Source organism: Notolepis coatsorum (assembly GCF_963971535.1).
Source record: "Notolepis coatsorum genome assembly, contig: SCAFFOLD_439, whole genome shotgun sequence".
NCBI lineage: Eukaryota > Metazoa > Chordata > Actinopteri > Aulopiformes > Paralepididae > Notolepis > Notolepis coatsorum.
In genome coordinates this window covers 126456-142961 of record NW_028172940.1, presented here as the reverse complement: position 1 = coordinate 142961, position 16506 = coordinate 126456, and the positions used below count along the sequence as shown (strand labels likewise).

At 38.4% G+C, this 16506-nt stretch overlaps 1 long non-coding RNA gene across 1 annotated transcript; it reads left to right on the top strand.

Annotated features, from left to right (window-relative positions):
* The first annotated feature begins 7955 nt into the window (after window positions 1–7955).
* Window positions 7956–9034, top strand: LOC311247928. Its single transcript, XR_014620898.1, has 3 exons — window positions 7956–8068; window positions 8269–8366; window positions 8978–9034. It is a non-coding gene; the product is annotated as an uncharacterized lncRNA (long non-coding RNA).
* The last annotated feature ends 7472 nt before the right edge of the window (window positions 9035–16506 follow it).

The window sequence follows — 16506 nt, the reverse complement described above, 5'->3', positions numbered from 1 at the left end:
TCACCCCTCAAATATTCGCTCGCTGTGTCTCTAGTTGAGCGATTACGCGGCCGAGTCCCGCCCCTAAACACTTTTTATTGGTCGAGAATCCAGGTAACACACACTCGGACACGCGCTGCGTCATATCAGGACAGTGTCGTGTGCGATTTCGTCTCCAGTTTGCTCGCTTGCTGCCTGTCAGGAACCGGTGTTAGTGATTATGACATGTATGTTAATTTGACTGACAAGTCAGATTTTGTATTTTTAAATATAATGATTTGTTTCTACAGGGATGTCGGGATGCAGCTCGGGGCAATACTACAGTCCCCCTGGTCTCTCACAACATGCACAAAATGGTATGCCATTTTAGAGGGAACTACCACCAGTTTGATCCAATGCAGTCAAACTAGTGAAATATATAACTACTGTATGATTTTGTTTCTACAGCGATGTCAGGACACAGCTCAGGGCAATCTGGTGTTTCACAGCGTAGACAGATGGCCGGCGATGACGGGCAGCTTCTGAAAGGCAAGTCTATTGGACATGGTGTAATTCCTTGTGTGATTTGCTGCTTATTTTTATTTCTCACTTAATGATTTTAACTCTTCTTCTGAAGACCTTACCATCCAGAAGAATAATTCAATGCTGGCTGAATTACTTGTCGTGGTGAAGGATCTATCGAGAGATGTGCAGTTCATCAAGACCGAGTTGGCTGAGGGCAACATATCTGGTGGGACCAGGGGACACGGGGTGGCCACCACAACCACTATGCTCCCCTTCCAGCTGCCAATCGCCAGTGAACAAGACTTCAATGAGGCAGAATCATTACTGATGGAGCAATCAGTCCGTCAAAAGATGGTAATTTATTGAACTGCATTCATTTATCAAATGTAGATCGTTTCAGTGTGGTCTTGTTCAGGGGAAAAATGTGTTTAGCACTTTCTAGTTCAAAGTCCATTTGCATATTATTGGTATCTAGGGACATCTATGGACCTCAGGGAATGTATTCACATTGTCAGAAATATTGTGTCTATTACTAGGCTTGCTTAAATTGTGATGAAACAAATGAGAATATGAATTATGATGTTTCTTTGCATCTTTGACAGTGAATAACACCATGCTAATAATGACCAAACATTAAAAACTGCCACTGATCTCGTTCAGTCCCCTCTTGAGGTCATGTGTAAAAAAAAATCGAAGGAAATTAATAAAGGGAAGATGATTAAACCGAAGGTTCTGTAGATGCAGTACTGAATTCTCCCATCCGGACCAATGCAATTTGAAATATTATTATAGAATATGATGCTTATAAATGACCTTATTATAGCCAATTCGCACATTTATATATATATTATCTTTCAAATGCCTGAGTTCAATTTGGATTTAGTATCACCAGGCATGCATAAGAACAGATAATAATCTACTGTAATCTACTGTACTTTTAAATTTTCCCCACAGTGCAACCGTTTTGAAACTAATTTCAGATCTAATTGTTTCTCCCACTTTGGCCTCCTGACAGACACCGATGCCCTTCAAAAGATCCAAGATGCCCTGGGTCAGAGAGGACGGACCATCCTGCAGTTCTGCCAGAAACTGGACAACCCGGAGATCAGGGAAGTTCTGGCCAGATATGATCCAGAGGCTTCGAAGAAGACTCCTTATGGTGTACTTCAAGGAGCCTACGGAGAAACTGCTGCTCGGAGTTGATGTAAGTTTTATTTATTTAAATATTAAAATATTTGAAATGCTAAACGAGTGATTACAAACCCTACAAACACTGTGATAGACCCTCTAAACACTGTGATAGACCCGACAAACACTGTAAACACTGTGATAGATCTATCACAGTGTTTAGAGGGTCTATCACAGTGTTTAGAGGGTCTATCAGTGTTTAGAGGGTCTATCACAGTGTTTGTAGGGTCTATCACAGTGTTTGTAGGGTCTATTACAGTGTTTAGAGGGTCTATCACACCCTCTAAACACTGATAGACCCTCTAAACACTGGGACAGACCCTCTAAACACTGTGACAGACCCTCTAAACACTGATAGACCCTCTAAACACTATGATAGACCCTCTAAACAATGTGATAGACCCTCTAAACACTGTGATAGACCCTCTAAACACTGTGACAGACCCTCTAAACACTGTGACAGACCCTCTAAACACTGTGACAGACCCTCTAAACACTGTGATAGCCCCGACAAACACTGTGATAGACCCGACAAACACTGTGATAGACCCTCTAAACACTGTGATAGATCTATCACAGTGTTTGTCGTGTCTATCACAGTGTTTTGAGGGTATATCAGTGTTTAGAGGGTCTATCACAGTGTTTAGAGGGTCTATCACAGTGTTTGTCGGGTCTATCACAGTCTTTAGAGGGTCTATCAGTGTTTAGAGGGTCTGTCACAGTGTTTAGAGGGTCTATCACAGTGTTTAGAGGGTCTATCAGTGTTTAGAGGGTCTATCACAGTGTTTAGAGGGTCTATCACACCCTCTAAACACTGATAGACCCTCTAAACACTGTGACAGACCCTCTAAACACTGTATCAGACCCTCTAAACACTGTGACAGACCCTCTAAACACTGTGACAGACCCTCTAAACACTGATAGACCCTATAAACACTGTGACAGACCCTCTAAACACTGTGACAGACCCTCTAAACACTGTGATATACCCTACAAACACTGTGATAGACCCGACAAACACTGTGATAGACCCTCTAAACACTGTGATAGATCTATCACAGTGTTTGTCGGGTCTATCACAGTGTTTAGAGGGTCTATCAGTGTTTAGAGGGTCTATCAGTGTTTAGAGGGTCTATCACAGTGTTTGTCGGGTCTATCACAGTCTTTAGAGGGTCTATCAGTGTTTAGAGGGTCTGTCACAGTGTTTAGAGGGTCTATCACAGTGTTTAGAGGGTCTATCAGTGTTTAGAGGGTCTATTACAGTGTTTAGAGGGTCTATTACACCCTCTAAATACTGATAGATCTATCAGTGTTTAGAGGTGTCACAGTGTTTGTCGTGTCTGTCACAGTGTTCAGAGGGTCTGTCACGGTGTTTAGAGGGTCTGTCACAGTGTTTAGAGGGTCTAGCAGTGTTTAGAGGGTGTGATAGACCCTCTAAACACTGTGATAGATCTAGAAGTGCATGGATACACATTGTATTGCCTAGATGGTGTCAGGCTAGGCGATTGCTTAATTCTCTTTCCTGTCCAGGTACATATATTTTTTCGTTAAACACTGGACTGCAGATATGTTAATTGTCATTTTCTCTCTGCTCTTTCCAGAGACCCATGATGAGGCCAAAAAACGAGAGACCAAGTACACCTCAACTATGTGTCCAACCTCTGAAATTGAATCTGAGGACGAAGGAGATCTCCGCCCAGAAAAGAAGATCCAGGTACAGTGTTCACTTTGTTAAAGGGACAACTCTCCCTAGGGTGTTGTAAATAATTGCACTGCTGTTGTAGTTGCAAGTAGTGCTAAAAGGATAACACACAGTGGCCTGAGGGCCTATGTATTCAGACTTTAGCCTTGACTAATAAAAGTAGTATCATAACTACATTTATTACATGTGTGTATATATATACTTTTTTTTAGGCCAAATCAGCAGTATGTGCACACGGACTCTGATGACCACTCGAGTGGCGACGCCAAAAGAAAACGTTTTGCCAAAGCACCTGATGTGGGTTTCCCAGGTATTGATGCAATGCATTTATTTTATATAGGCACTTTGGAAATGATCACTGCTACAGTTAATAATAATAATAATAATAATAATAATAATAATAATAATAATAATAATAATAATAATAATAATAATAATAATAATAATAATAATAATAATAATAATAATAATAATAATAATAATAATAATAATAATAATAATAATAATAATAATAATAATAATAATAATAATAATAATAATAATAATAATAATAATAATAATAATAATAATAATAATAATAATAATAATAATAATAATAAACAGTTAAACAAATTAGTCTGACCATGTACCGACAAATTGAGCATTTTAATTTGATTGGACTTCTGCATTTCTTGCAGTTATTCTATAGTTGGCCCAAAATATATACATTGTGAATAACATGCCAACTAAAATATGTTGTAGGACAGACTCCAAAATCGAGCCGGTCTCGTAAGGCGCTAAGATCCGTCAACCCTCCAGTTGTTGGCCAAGAGCCTACAATGAATGGTATGTTGCTATGCATGTTAAAATGCCAACTAGATGACTGTTTAAACATGATTTGTAGCATCTTCAATTCTCACCCTGGCTTACCTTTTTTAGATTCTTTGGATGGTGGCATGATCTACAGCTATTTAGATTCGTTGCAGACTCCTGATCCAAATAACAGTAAGTGAACCCATATCTGTGTTCTTTGTGCTTTGATGGAAATCAAACATTTTCTCACATGGGATTTTACAATAGCGTCATTTGCTAATAACTTTGTGTATTTCCTACTGTGTTTCAGCCGAGATGCCAGGATTTGATATTGTTCGGTATCACCAGCAGCAGCAGGCCTCACATGTCCAGCAGCTGCAAGATCGACAAAGTGCAAGTAGTGGTATGATACTGTACTCTTTCAGTAACAGTGTTTTGAGAGACGGGGATACAACTCCTTACACCCCTTCCTGACATAGAGCGACGCGAGCGAGCGAGAAAAAGTGATTAAAATGTATTTGTTTCAATCAGACTATCCTGACCTGCCGCGAGCGACAGTGAACTGAGCAGCGATGTCGTTCACCCCTCAAATATTCGCTCGCTGTGTCTCTAGTTGAGCGATTACGCGGCCAAGTCCCGCCCCTAAACACTTTTTATTGGTCGAGAATCCAGGTAACACACACTCGGACACGCGCTGCGTCATATCAGGACAGTGTCGTGTGCGATTTCGTCTCCAGTTTGCTCGCTTGCTGCCTGTCAGGAACCGGTGTTAGTGATTATGACATGTATGTTAATTTGACTGACAAGTCAGATTTTGTATTTTTAAATATAATGATTTGTTTCTACAGGGATGTCGGGATGCAGCTCGGGGCAATACTACAGTCCCCCTGGTCTCTCACAACATGCACAAAATGGTATGCCATTTTAGAGGGAACTACCACCAGTTTGATCCAATGCAGTCAAACTAGTGAAATATATAACTACTGTATGATTTTGTTTCTACAGCGATGTCAGGACACAGCTCAGGGCAATCTGGTGTTTCACAGCGTAGACAGATGGCCGGCGATGACGGGCAGCTTCTGAAAGGCAAGTCTATTGGACATGGTGTAATTCCTTGTGTGATTTGCTGCTTATTTTTATTTCTCACTTAATGATTTTAACTCTTCTTCTGAAGACCTTACCATCCAGAAGAATAATTCAATGCTGGCTGAATTACTTGTCGTGGTGAAGGATCTATCGAGAGATGTGCAGTTCATCAAGACCGAGTTGGCTGAGGGCAACATATCTGGTGGGACCAGGGGACACGGGGTGGCCACCACAACCACTATGCTCCCCTTCCAGCTGCCAATCGCCAGTGAACAAGACTTCAATGAGGCAGAATCATTACTGATGGAGCAATCAGTCCGTCAAAAGATGGTAATTTATTGAACTGCATTCATTTATCAAATGTAGATCGTTTCAGTGTGGTCTTGTTCAGGGGAAAAATGTGTTTAGCACTTTCTAGTTCAAAGTCCATTTGCATATTATTGGTATCTAGGGACATCTATGGACCTCAGGGAATGTATTCACATTGTCAGAAATATTGTGTCTATTACTAGGCTTGCTTAAATTGTGATGAAACAAATGAGAATATGAATTATGATGTTTCTTTGCATCTTTGACAGTGAATAACACCATGCTAATAATGACCAAACATTAAAAACTGCCACTGATCTCGTTCAGTCCCCTCTTGAGGTCATGTGTAAAAAAAAATCGAAGGAAATTAATAAAGGGAAGATGATTAAACCGAAGGTTCTGTAGATGCAGTACTGAATTCTCCCATCCGGACCAATGCAATTTGAAATATTATTATAGAATATGATGCTTATAAATGACCTTATTATAGCCAATTCGCACATTTATATATATATTATCTTTCAAATGCCTGAGTTCAATTTGGATTTAGTATCACCAGGCATGCATAAGAACAGATAATAATCTACTGTAATCTACTGTACTTTTAAATTTTCCCCACAGTGCAACCGTTTTGAAACTAATTTCAGATCTAATTGTTTCTCCCACTTTGGCCTCCTGACAGACACCGATGCCCTTCAAAAGATCCAAGATGCCCTGGGTCAGAGAGGACGGACCATCCTGCAGTTCTGCCAGAAACTGGACAACCCGGAGATCAGGGAAGTTCTGGCCAGATATGATCCAGAGGCTTCGAAGAAGACTCCTTATGGTGTACTTCAAGGAGCCTACGGAGAAACTGCTGCTCGGAGTTGATGTAAGTTTTATTTATTTAAATATTAAAATATTTGAAATGCTAAACGAGTGATTACAAACCCTACAAACACTGTGATAGACCCTCTAAACACTGTGATAGACCCGACAAACACTGTAAACACTGTGATAGATCTATCACAGTGTTTAGAGGGTCTATCACAGTGTTTAGAGGGTCTATCAGTGTTTAGAGGGTCTATCACAGTGTTTGTAGGGTCTATCACAGTGTTTGTAGGGTCTATTACAGTGTTTAGAGGGTCTATCACACCCTCTAAACACTGATAGACCCTCTAAACACTGGGACAGACCCTCTAAACACTGTGACAGACCCTCTAAACACTGATAGACCCTCTAAACACTATGATAGACCCTCTAAACAATGTGATAGACCCTCTAAACACTGTGATAGACCCTCTAAACACTGTGACAGACCCTCTAAACACTGTGACAGACCCTCTAAACACTGTGACAGACCCTCTAAACACTGTGATAGCCCCGACAAACACTGTGATAGACCCGACAAACACTGTGATAGACCCTCTAAACACTGTGATAGATCTATCACAGTGTTTGTCGTGTCTATCACAGTGTTTTGAGGGTATATCAGTGTTTAGAGGGTCTATCACAGTGTTTAGAGGGTCTATCACAGTGTTTGTCGGGTCTATCACAGTCTTTAGAGGGTCTATCAGTGTTTAGAGGGTCTATCACAGTGTTTAGAGGGTCTATCACACCCTCTAAACACTGATAGACCCTCTAAACACTGTGACAGACCCTCTAAACACTGTATCAGACCCTCTAAACACTGTGACAGACCCTCTAAACACTGTGACAGACCCTCTAAACACTGATAGACCCTATAAACACTGTGACAGACCCTCTAAACACTGTGACAGACCCTCTAAACACTGTGATATACCCTACAAACACTGTGATAGACCCGACAAACACTGTGATAGACCCTCTAAACACTGTGATAGATCTATCACAGTGTTTGTCGGGTCTATCACAGTGTTTAGAGGGTCTATCAGTGTTTAGAGGGTCTATCAGTGTTTAGAGGGTCTATCACAGTGTTTGTCGGGTCTATCACAGTCTTTAGAGGGTCTATCAGTGTTTAGAGGGTCTGTCACAGTGTTTAGAGGGTCTATCACAGTGTTTAGAGGGTCTATCAGTGTTTAGAGGGTCTATTACAGTGTTTAGAGGGTCTATTACACCCTCTAAATACTGATAGATCTATCAGTGTTTAGAGGTGTCACAGTGTTTGTCGTGTCTGTCACAGTGTTCAGAGGGTCTGTCACGGTGTTTAGAGGGTCTGTCACAGTGTTTAGAGGGTCTAGCAGTGTTTAGAGGGTGTGATAGACCCTCTAAACACTGTGATAGATCTAGAAGTGCATGGATACACATTGTATTGCCTAGATGGTGTCAGGCTAGGCGATTGCTTAATTCTCTTTCCTGTCCAGGTACATATATTTTTTCGTTAAACACTGGACTGCAGATATGTTAATTGTCATTTTCTCTCTGCTCTTTCCAGAGACCCATGATGAGGCCAAAAAACGAGAGACCAAGTACACCTCAACTATGTGTCCAACCTCTGAAATTGAATCTGAGGACGAAGGAGATCTCCGCCCAGAAAAGAAGATCCAGGTACAGTGTTCACTTTGTTAAAGGGACAACTCTCCCTAGGGTGTTGTAAATAATTGCACTGCTGTTGTAGTTGCAAGTAGTGCTAAAAGGATAACACACAGTGGCCTGAGGGCCTATGTATTCAGACTTTAGCCTTGACTAATAAAAGTAGTATCATAACTACATTTATTACATGTGTGTATATATATACTTTTTTTTAGGCCAAATCAGCAGTATGTGCACACGGACTCTGATGACCACTCGAGTGGCGACGCCAAAAGAAAACGTTTTGCCAAAGCACCTGATGTGGGTTTCCCAGGTATTGATGCAATGCATTTATTTTATATAGGCACTTTGGAAATGATCACTGCTACAGTTAATAATAATAATAATAATAATAATAATAATAATAATAATAATAATAATAATAATAATAATAATAATAATAATAATAATAATAATAATAATAATAATAATAATAATAATAATAATAATAATAATAATAATAATAATAATAATAATAATAATAATAATAATAATAATAATAATAATAATAATAATAATAATAATAATAATAATAATAATAATAATAATAATAATAATAATAATAAACAGTTAAACAAATTAGTCTGACCATGTACCGACAAATTGAGCATTTTAATTTGATTGGACTTCTGCATTTCTTGCAGTTATTCTATAGTTGGCCCAAAATATATACATTGTGAATAACATGCCAACTAAAATATGTTGTAGGACAGACTCCAAAATCGAGCCGGTCTCGTAAGGCGCTAAGATCCGTCAACCCTCCAGTTGTTGGCCAAGAGCCTACAATGAATGGTATGTTGCTATGCATGTTAAAATGCCAACTAGATGACTGTTTAAACATGATTTGTAGCATCTTCAATTCTCACCCTGGCTTACCTTTTTTAGATTCTTTGGATGGTGGCATGATCTACAGCTATTTAGATTCGTTGCAGACTCCTGATCCAAATAACAGTAAGTGAACCCATATCTGTGTTCTTGTGAGGAGCTTGCTGGCAGGTCGCTGGCATCATGCATGCAACAGAATACATGTTTACAATGTGCATGCCAGCCCACTACAAAAATTCAAAGCCTTCACAACTTGCAAGCAATGTCACAATAAAAATGTGTAGTTGTACATAATGCTTTTATATTGAGCACAATTTCCACCATGTTTGAGTCGCAACTTATTTTACATTTCCCCTTTGTAGATCTGGTTACTAGCAACTACCGGCAATCGCTAACTCAACATAATGGTGAGTTATCAAGCAATCTCATAACATAATATTCTGGCATGTTTAAAATATCTGTATTGTCTCGCATTGTCTTTGATATTTTTATTAAAGTAGTATTTGGCAGTGCACGTGAAATCAGCTGAATGGAAATCAAACATTTTCTCACATGGGATTTTACAATAGCGTCATTTGCTAATAACTTTGTGTATTTCCTACTGTGTTTCAGCCGAGATGCCAGGATTTGATATTGTTCGGTATCACCAGCAGCAGCAGGCCTCACATGTCCAGCAGCTGCAAGATCGACAAAGTGCAAGTAGTGGTATGATACTGTACTCTTTCAGTAACAGTGTTTTGAGAGACGGGGATACAACTCCTTACACCCCTTCCTGACATAGAGCGACGCGAGCGAGCGAGAAAAAGTGATTAAAATGTATTTGTTTCAATCAGACTATCCTGACCTGCCGCGAGCGACAGTGAACTGAGCAGCGATGTCGTTCACCCCTCAAATATTCGCTCGCTGTGTCTCTAGTTGAGCGATTACGCGGCCGAGTCCCGCCCCTAAACACTTTTTATTGGTCGAGAATCCAGGTAACACACACTCGGACACGCGCTGCGTCATATCAGGACAGTGTCGTGTGCGATTTCGTCTCCAGTTTGCTCGCTTGCTGCCTGTCAGGAACCGGTGTTAGTGATTATGACATGTATGTTAATTTGACTGACAAGTCAGATTTTGTATTTTTAAATATAATGATTTGTTTCTACAGGGATGTCGGGATGCAGCTCGGGGCAATACTACAGTCCCCCTGGTCTCTCACAACATGCACAAAATGGTATGCCATTTTAGAGGGAACTACCACCAGTTTGATCCAATGCAGTCAAACTAGTGAAATATATAACTACTGTATGATTTTGTTTCTACAGCGATGTCAGGACACAGCTCAGGGCAATCTGGTGTTTCACAGCGTAGACAGATGGCCGGCGATGACGGGCAGCTTCTGAAAGGCAAGTCTATTGGACATGGTGTAATTCCTTGTGTGATTTGCTGCTTATTTTTATTTCTCACTTAATGATTTTAACTCTTCTTCTGAAGACCTTACCATCCAGAAGAATAATTCAATGCTGGCTGAATTACTTGTCGTGGTGAAGGATCTATCGAGAGATGTGCAGTTCATCAAGACCGAGTTGGCTGAGGGCAACATATCTGGTGGGACCAGGGGACACGGGGTGGCCACCACAACCACTATGCTCCCCTTCCAGCTGTCAATCGCCAGTGAACAAGACTTCAATGAGGCAGAATCATTACTGATGGAGCAATCAGTCCGTCAAAAGATGGTAATTTATTGAACTGCATTCATTTATCAAATGTAGATCGTTTCAGTGTGGTCTTGTTCAGGGGAAAAATGTGTTTAGCACTTTCTAGTTCAAAACGTGTTAGAGCTTGTATATCTGCTATTTATGAAACGTTTTGAAATTGTTCAAATATACCGTTTACATATGGACAGGAGGGTTAATGTGGTTAAACCTAATGACTGGCATGGGCTGGAATATCAGTGCATGCATAAAGTGTGTGTATAAACAAGTTGGTTGCTCTGTGTTCATAAAATAAACGTTATGCTGTTTCTAACGCAGGGCCTTCATTTTCTTCTCTCTGATTTAGATTTCTCGCCTGGCTTTGGTAGGAGGCACCAATTCAGAGAACCTGATCAGACTGATGTTGAAAACTGCTATGACCAACGCCCTGGCCAGTGGGTTCAACTGGGCTGGAAAGAAAGACAAGCGTTGTTCAGAAAGCAAGAAGCCATTCAAGCACACCACACTACAAGCCTGCATGTTTGGTGAGCTTCCTCCCCTGCAAACTACTTCATAGGTTAAGTTTAGGTAGTGAGGTGGTGATGCTGGTGATGCTGGTGATTCAGAATATAATTATGCTGTTGCAAAAACTTTAAAAAAAAGTGTTATGTTGGAATAAAGTGATGAAAGTGCAACCTATAAGAAATGGACAACGTAATTGAGCTTTAGAGGTGCATGGATACACATTGTATTGCCTAGATGGTGTCAGGCTAGGCGATTGCTTAATTCTCTTTCCTGTCCAGTCTAACTGGATGCTGACTGTAGCTTGTTACTGTAGACCTACAGAGTGAGTAATTGAGTGATTAAAAAAAAACGCACTCGTGTGAAGTGAGGGGTGCTCTTATCATCGTACATCATCTCACCCACCTCTCTTCCTCCCTTTTTTATTTTTGTGTCTATCAGCTGCTGCTCGACAGTTTGACCCCAAGCTGACCGACCAGGACTACAGCGAAACTGTCAAGAAGTGGCTTCGTTATGCGCCAGACCGGGAGGGAGGCATCTCAAGGAACCGAAGTGACCCAAACTTAAGTCAAGCGAACCAGAGTCAAACTTAGGGTACCCCAGCACAGCACAGCACACACTGTTTCCCTGGTTCATACAGTACAAGGAATTACCCTGATGGACACTGTTCTTCCATGGACGGCATCTACTTGAATGACATGCTGCTTCAGCCTGTTCTTGGAACCGAAGTGACCCAAACTTAATTGTCAAGCGAACCAGAGTCAAACATGGGGTACCCCAGCACACTGTTTCCCTGGTTCATACAGTACAAGGAATGACCCTGGACACTGTTCTTCCATGGACGGCATCCTTGAATGACTTATGCTGCTTCAGCCTGTTCTTGCAGTGTTTATTTTTTTAATTTTTAATTTTAACCTTTATTTACCCAGGGTAGGTTCGCTGAGCACAGATGCTCTTTTTCAGCTACGCCCTGCTTCACATTCACAGAGTTCCATTCACACCTGGGAGCTGCCCAGGCCTAACAAAATTAATAGTTGGTTTCAGGTTGCCGACCGACCCTGCCGATTTAGGTGCGACCCAATATATTTTATGAGTTTTTAGAAACAATTATAAAAAAAAAAAAAAAAAAAAAAAAAAAATTAATAAAGTTTCATAGAAATCTTAGTCAAACATTTAGTATTATGGATATTAAACATGCTGGCAGAGTACATGCATCCATGTTGTTGTGAACATTTTAATTAAATAAAGAAATTCCCTATCCATAGTCGCCGTGGGAAAGAATAAAATAAAAAAATTAAATAAAATAAATTCCCTACCTACCCATGGCCAAACTGACAACCAACCTGAAACCAACTATTAATTTTGTTAGGCCCCAGTACAACCACAGTCTGACACTGTTGGCCACTGAGCAACTCCACTGGATCAGTTGGGGGTTTAGTGCCTTGCTCAAGGGCACTTCAGCGGTTGGTGTTAAGAGTATGGGAGAGAGTTATATGGGAGAGAGTTATAGAAACATTAGGGGTGTAACGGTACACAAAATCCACGGTTCGGTACGTACCTCGGTTTTGAAGACACGGTTCGGTACTATTTTCGGTACAGTGGGGGGGGGGGGGGGGGGAATAAAAAAAAATTGCTTTTCATTTATCTATTTATTTAACTGTATTAAACAATATAAAACGAATTGGCCATAATTGACTGAGCAAACTAATGCTTACTGCTGTAACCTACTAATAACACTTAAGTAAATCTGAAGATTATTATATAGCAGATGCCTTGGAGGATAAGTCGTGGACAACTGTAGATCATCTAAGCTCCACTGTGTTTAAATTCAAATCCTATGCCATTGTTATTTAACCCTTGTGTCTGAAATCTAAAGTATTATACTCTTATTAGGGGACTAAATTGAAAAACTCCATAAAAAGATTATGTTGAAATAATTTCCCACTTTCTTTTCCATAAATATTTTATTCAACTTCAGCCCTGATCATAACCATTTTTTATATTATTTTTGTAATGAAATACTCCCACTTTTCTGAAAAGAGTTGTTAAATATGACAAAAAAAAGAATATGTGGTGGTTATGATCGGGCTGAAGTGGAATAAACAATTTATGAAGAGTAAAAAAAAATACAAGATAATTAAAAGATTATGCCACATATTATGTTGGCTCATCACTGCAAAGTTATCAAACAAATACGAATCTGATCAGACACAAGGGTTAAGTTGTTGTTCCCTTTCTAATTTCCTCAAACATCTGTGATCAATATTATTTGACAATTGATGCTTTTTGTTGGACATTTCAGTCAGTAGTGAGCTCATACTTTGAGCTCATAAATTTATAGTTAAAATGATTGAGACAACTCAATCTTGTCTTCGTTGTGCATGAATGCGTGTGCTCACCACACACAATATGTGTGTCACTATTCTGGCAGTGGCTATATTGTTAATGAAAGCCTGTTATAAGGTCTGTTATTTGTTTTTTGTAAAAAGTTTTAGTCACTGGAAGTTCTGATACCCTAGAAAAAAATAAATTTTCATATTAAAGCCATGTTGTCATTTTTGTTCACACATTTTTGGAAATATGGTCATATAAGAATTGTATTATTATTTATTTAACAATAGTGTGTTTAACAGCAGGAAAAAAACATGTAATGTTATGATGTATACATATCAGCAGCAATATTTTAATGTAAAATGTACATTAATCAGTATTGATTAATACAAGTTACAAGTAGATGTACAAGTTACAAATGTACAAGTAGAGTACCATTTAGATTATGGTTGAATAAACATTGATGTCTAACATTGATTCAATATAAAAACAACTAAAATGTGCATGTAGATTACCATTTAGATTATGGTTGAATAAACATTGATGTCTAACATTGATTCAATATAAAATCAACTAAAATGTGCATGTAGATTACCATTTAGATGATGGTTGAATCAACATTGATATAGTATCAGCTATGGTTGACACCTAACGTTGATTCAACGTGTAAGTCATAGACAACGATCTATATAATTTAGATGTCAGGCTTCAACATAGATTCAATATTTCTGCTGAACCCTATTTCAACGTTGATTCACAATTTTTTTGCTATCTGGGCCTCTATTGATCCCCTTGGATACATTCAGGGCCCTATTCCCCGTACCTGGTTCAACTAAGTCGATCAAGAGTCCCATTATCCAGATTCAGTTAACCCGATGTTTGAAGCCGGGATTTTCCTGTTCCTCGAAGGTGGATTCAGTCTCGTTAACTCAAACCAGACTTGAGACCCAGGATAAGTGCGCGCGGCCGCTTCAGTTGAAAAGCCATCACGTATCGTTAGCAGAGATCCTGATTTTCTAACGGCATTGATTGATTAATTGATTTAAAACTTTATTAACAGGTTGCAGTACGGCTCAATCGCCTCGCCGACAAGTTAAATGCGTTATCTATAGGCTAATTTTAAGTCCCTCATTACCCCAATCAATCAGATTATATTTCTTTAAACTTGCCTGCTGGCAGTAGGTTTATGGAATGGATAATCAAATGAGATCTTGCTAGCGAAAATAATTAGTTAAACTGTTATGCAGAATAAGGATACGGCTCTCTTACCCATTGATTGATGTATGGTGGATATTTTACTTATCTACACTGTGGTGTAATGGTTTCTGCTTTTGACTTTCACACAGGCGGCCCGGGTTCGAATCCCACTTCTCTAGTCTTTTCCTTCTTTTTGCAATGTAGGAATAATTCAATTTGGTGCACGTTGAGAGCTATATAAAGAATGACATCCTCAATGCATGTAGATTTATAATATTTTAACTTAAAACTAGGCTACTTTTGCGTATAATCATTAATATTATATTCCAAAAAAATTATATTGGAAACGCGGGGTTTCGAACACCGGTCGCCGGTTGCCAGGATTCAGCACTAGCCGCTGCGCCACTGTGCCAGACGTGATATACTCATTGTTTATGCATTAATGGACGAGAGACCCGTGTTTAGAATATTCTTCTTACCAAAAAATTTAAAAAAAAGTTTTATCTCTTTATTCTCAAATGCATTAATGTGACGTCAACGGCTCATTCAATTTCTCAAATCCGTCAAACAGCGCATCTCATCAGACATTTTAATCCCAGTTACAATATCACACAAAAACCACAATCCCCGCATAGACACTTCAATTTTATGCTTGAATGAAACACAATCCGGCGCTCCGTTAAGCAAATCTACAGCGGAGATTAATATATGAAACTAATCAGAGCCAAACAGCCGATAGGTTTCATTCATAAAAAATATCCCTGCGGGATTCACATTTGCAATGAGCCGTTATTAAAATAACCACATGCAGCGTGTATCGCGACTCCGAGCGCCGTATATGACGTGCATTATTTTATTTAGGACAAAGTAAATCTATAGGCTCAATATGATTTATTATCAGCATTTAGTTCTATTATTATACATTTCAAAAGCCCGCTCTAGGAAAACGAAGCACAGAAACGTAATTCAGAATGGTATAATGCAGATCCTAGACTGTGAGAATAATTTCAGGAAACAAGCTGTCACTTCTTTGCGGGGGCGTGGCCATGGTTCATCCGGCTAACTGAACTTAAGCCTGCTCTCGACCAGGCTCAAACTTTTTGATCTGTTGTCATGGTGATTTAGACAATCCAGCTTCGGGGAATGGGAAGGTCCGGCTTAAGTCAGACTTGACCGAAAGTTATCCGGCTAACTCAGTTATCCAGGTACGGGGAACGGGGCCCAGGTGTCATAGCAGCATGGGGGAGGGGGGAGGGGAGGTACAGGCAGGACAAAATATAATAATATAAATAGTAATAGTAATAATAATAATAATAATAATAATAATAATAATAATAATAATAATAATAATAATAATAATAATAATAATAATAATAATAATAATAATAATAATAATAATAATAATAATAATAATAATAATAATAATAATAATAATAATAATAATAATAATAATAATAATAATAATGATAATGATAATGATAATGATAATAATAATAATAATAATAATAATAATAATAATAATAATAATAATAATAATAATAATAATAATAATAATAATAATAATAATAATAATAATAATAATAATAATAATAATAATAATAATAATAATAATAATAATAATAATAATAATAATAATAATAATAATAGAGTAGAACATAATACTAATAATAGTGGAATGGCAGTATATTCTATCAGTAATAATAATAATAATAATAATAATAATAATAATAATAATAATAATAATAATAATAATAATAATAATAATAATAATAATAATAATAATAATAATAATAATAATAATAATAATAATAATAATAATAGTATAGATGGTGTATACAGTGCACACTGTGCCAGAGTCAGACA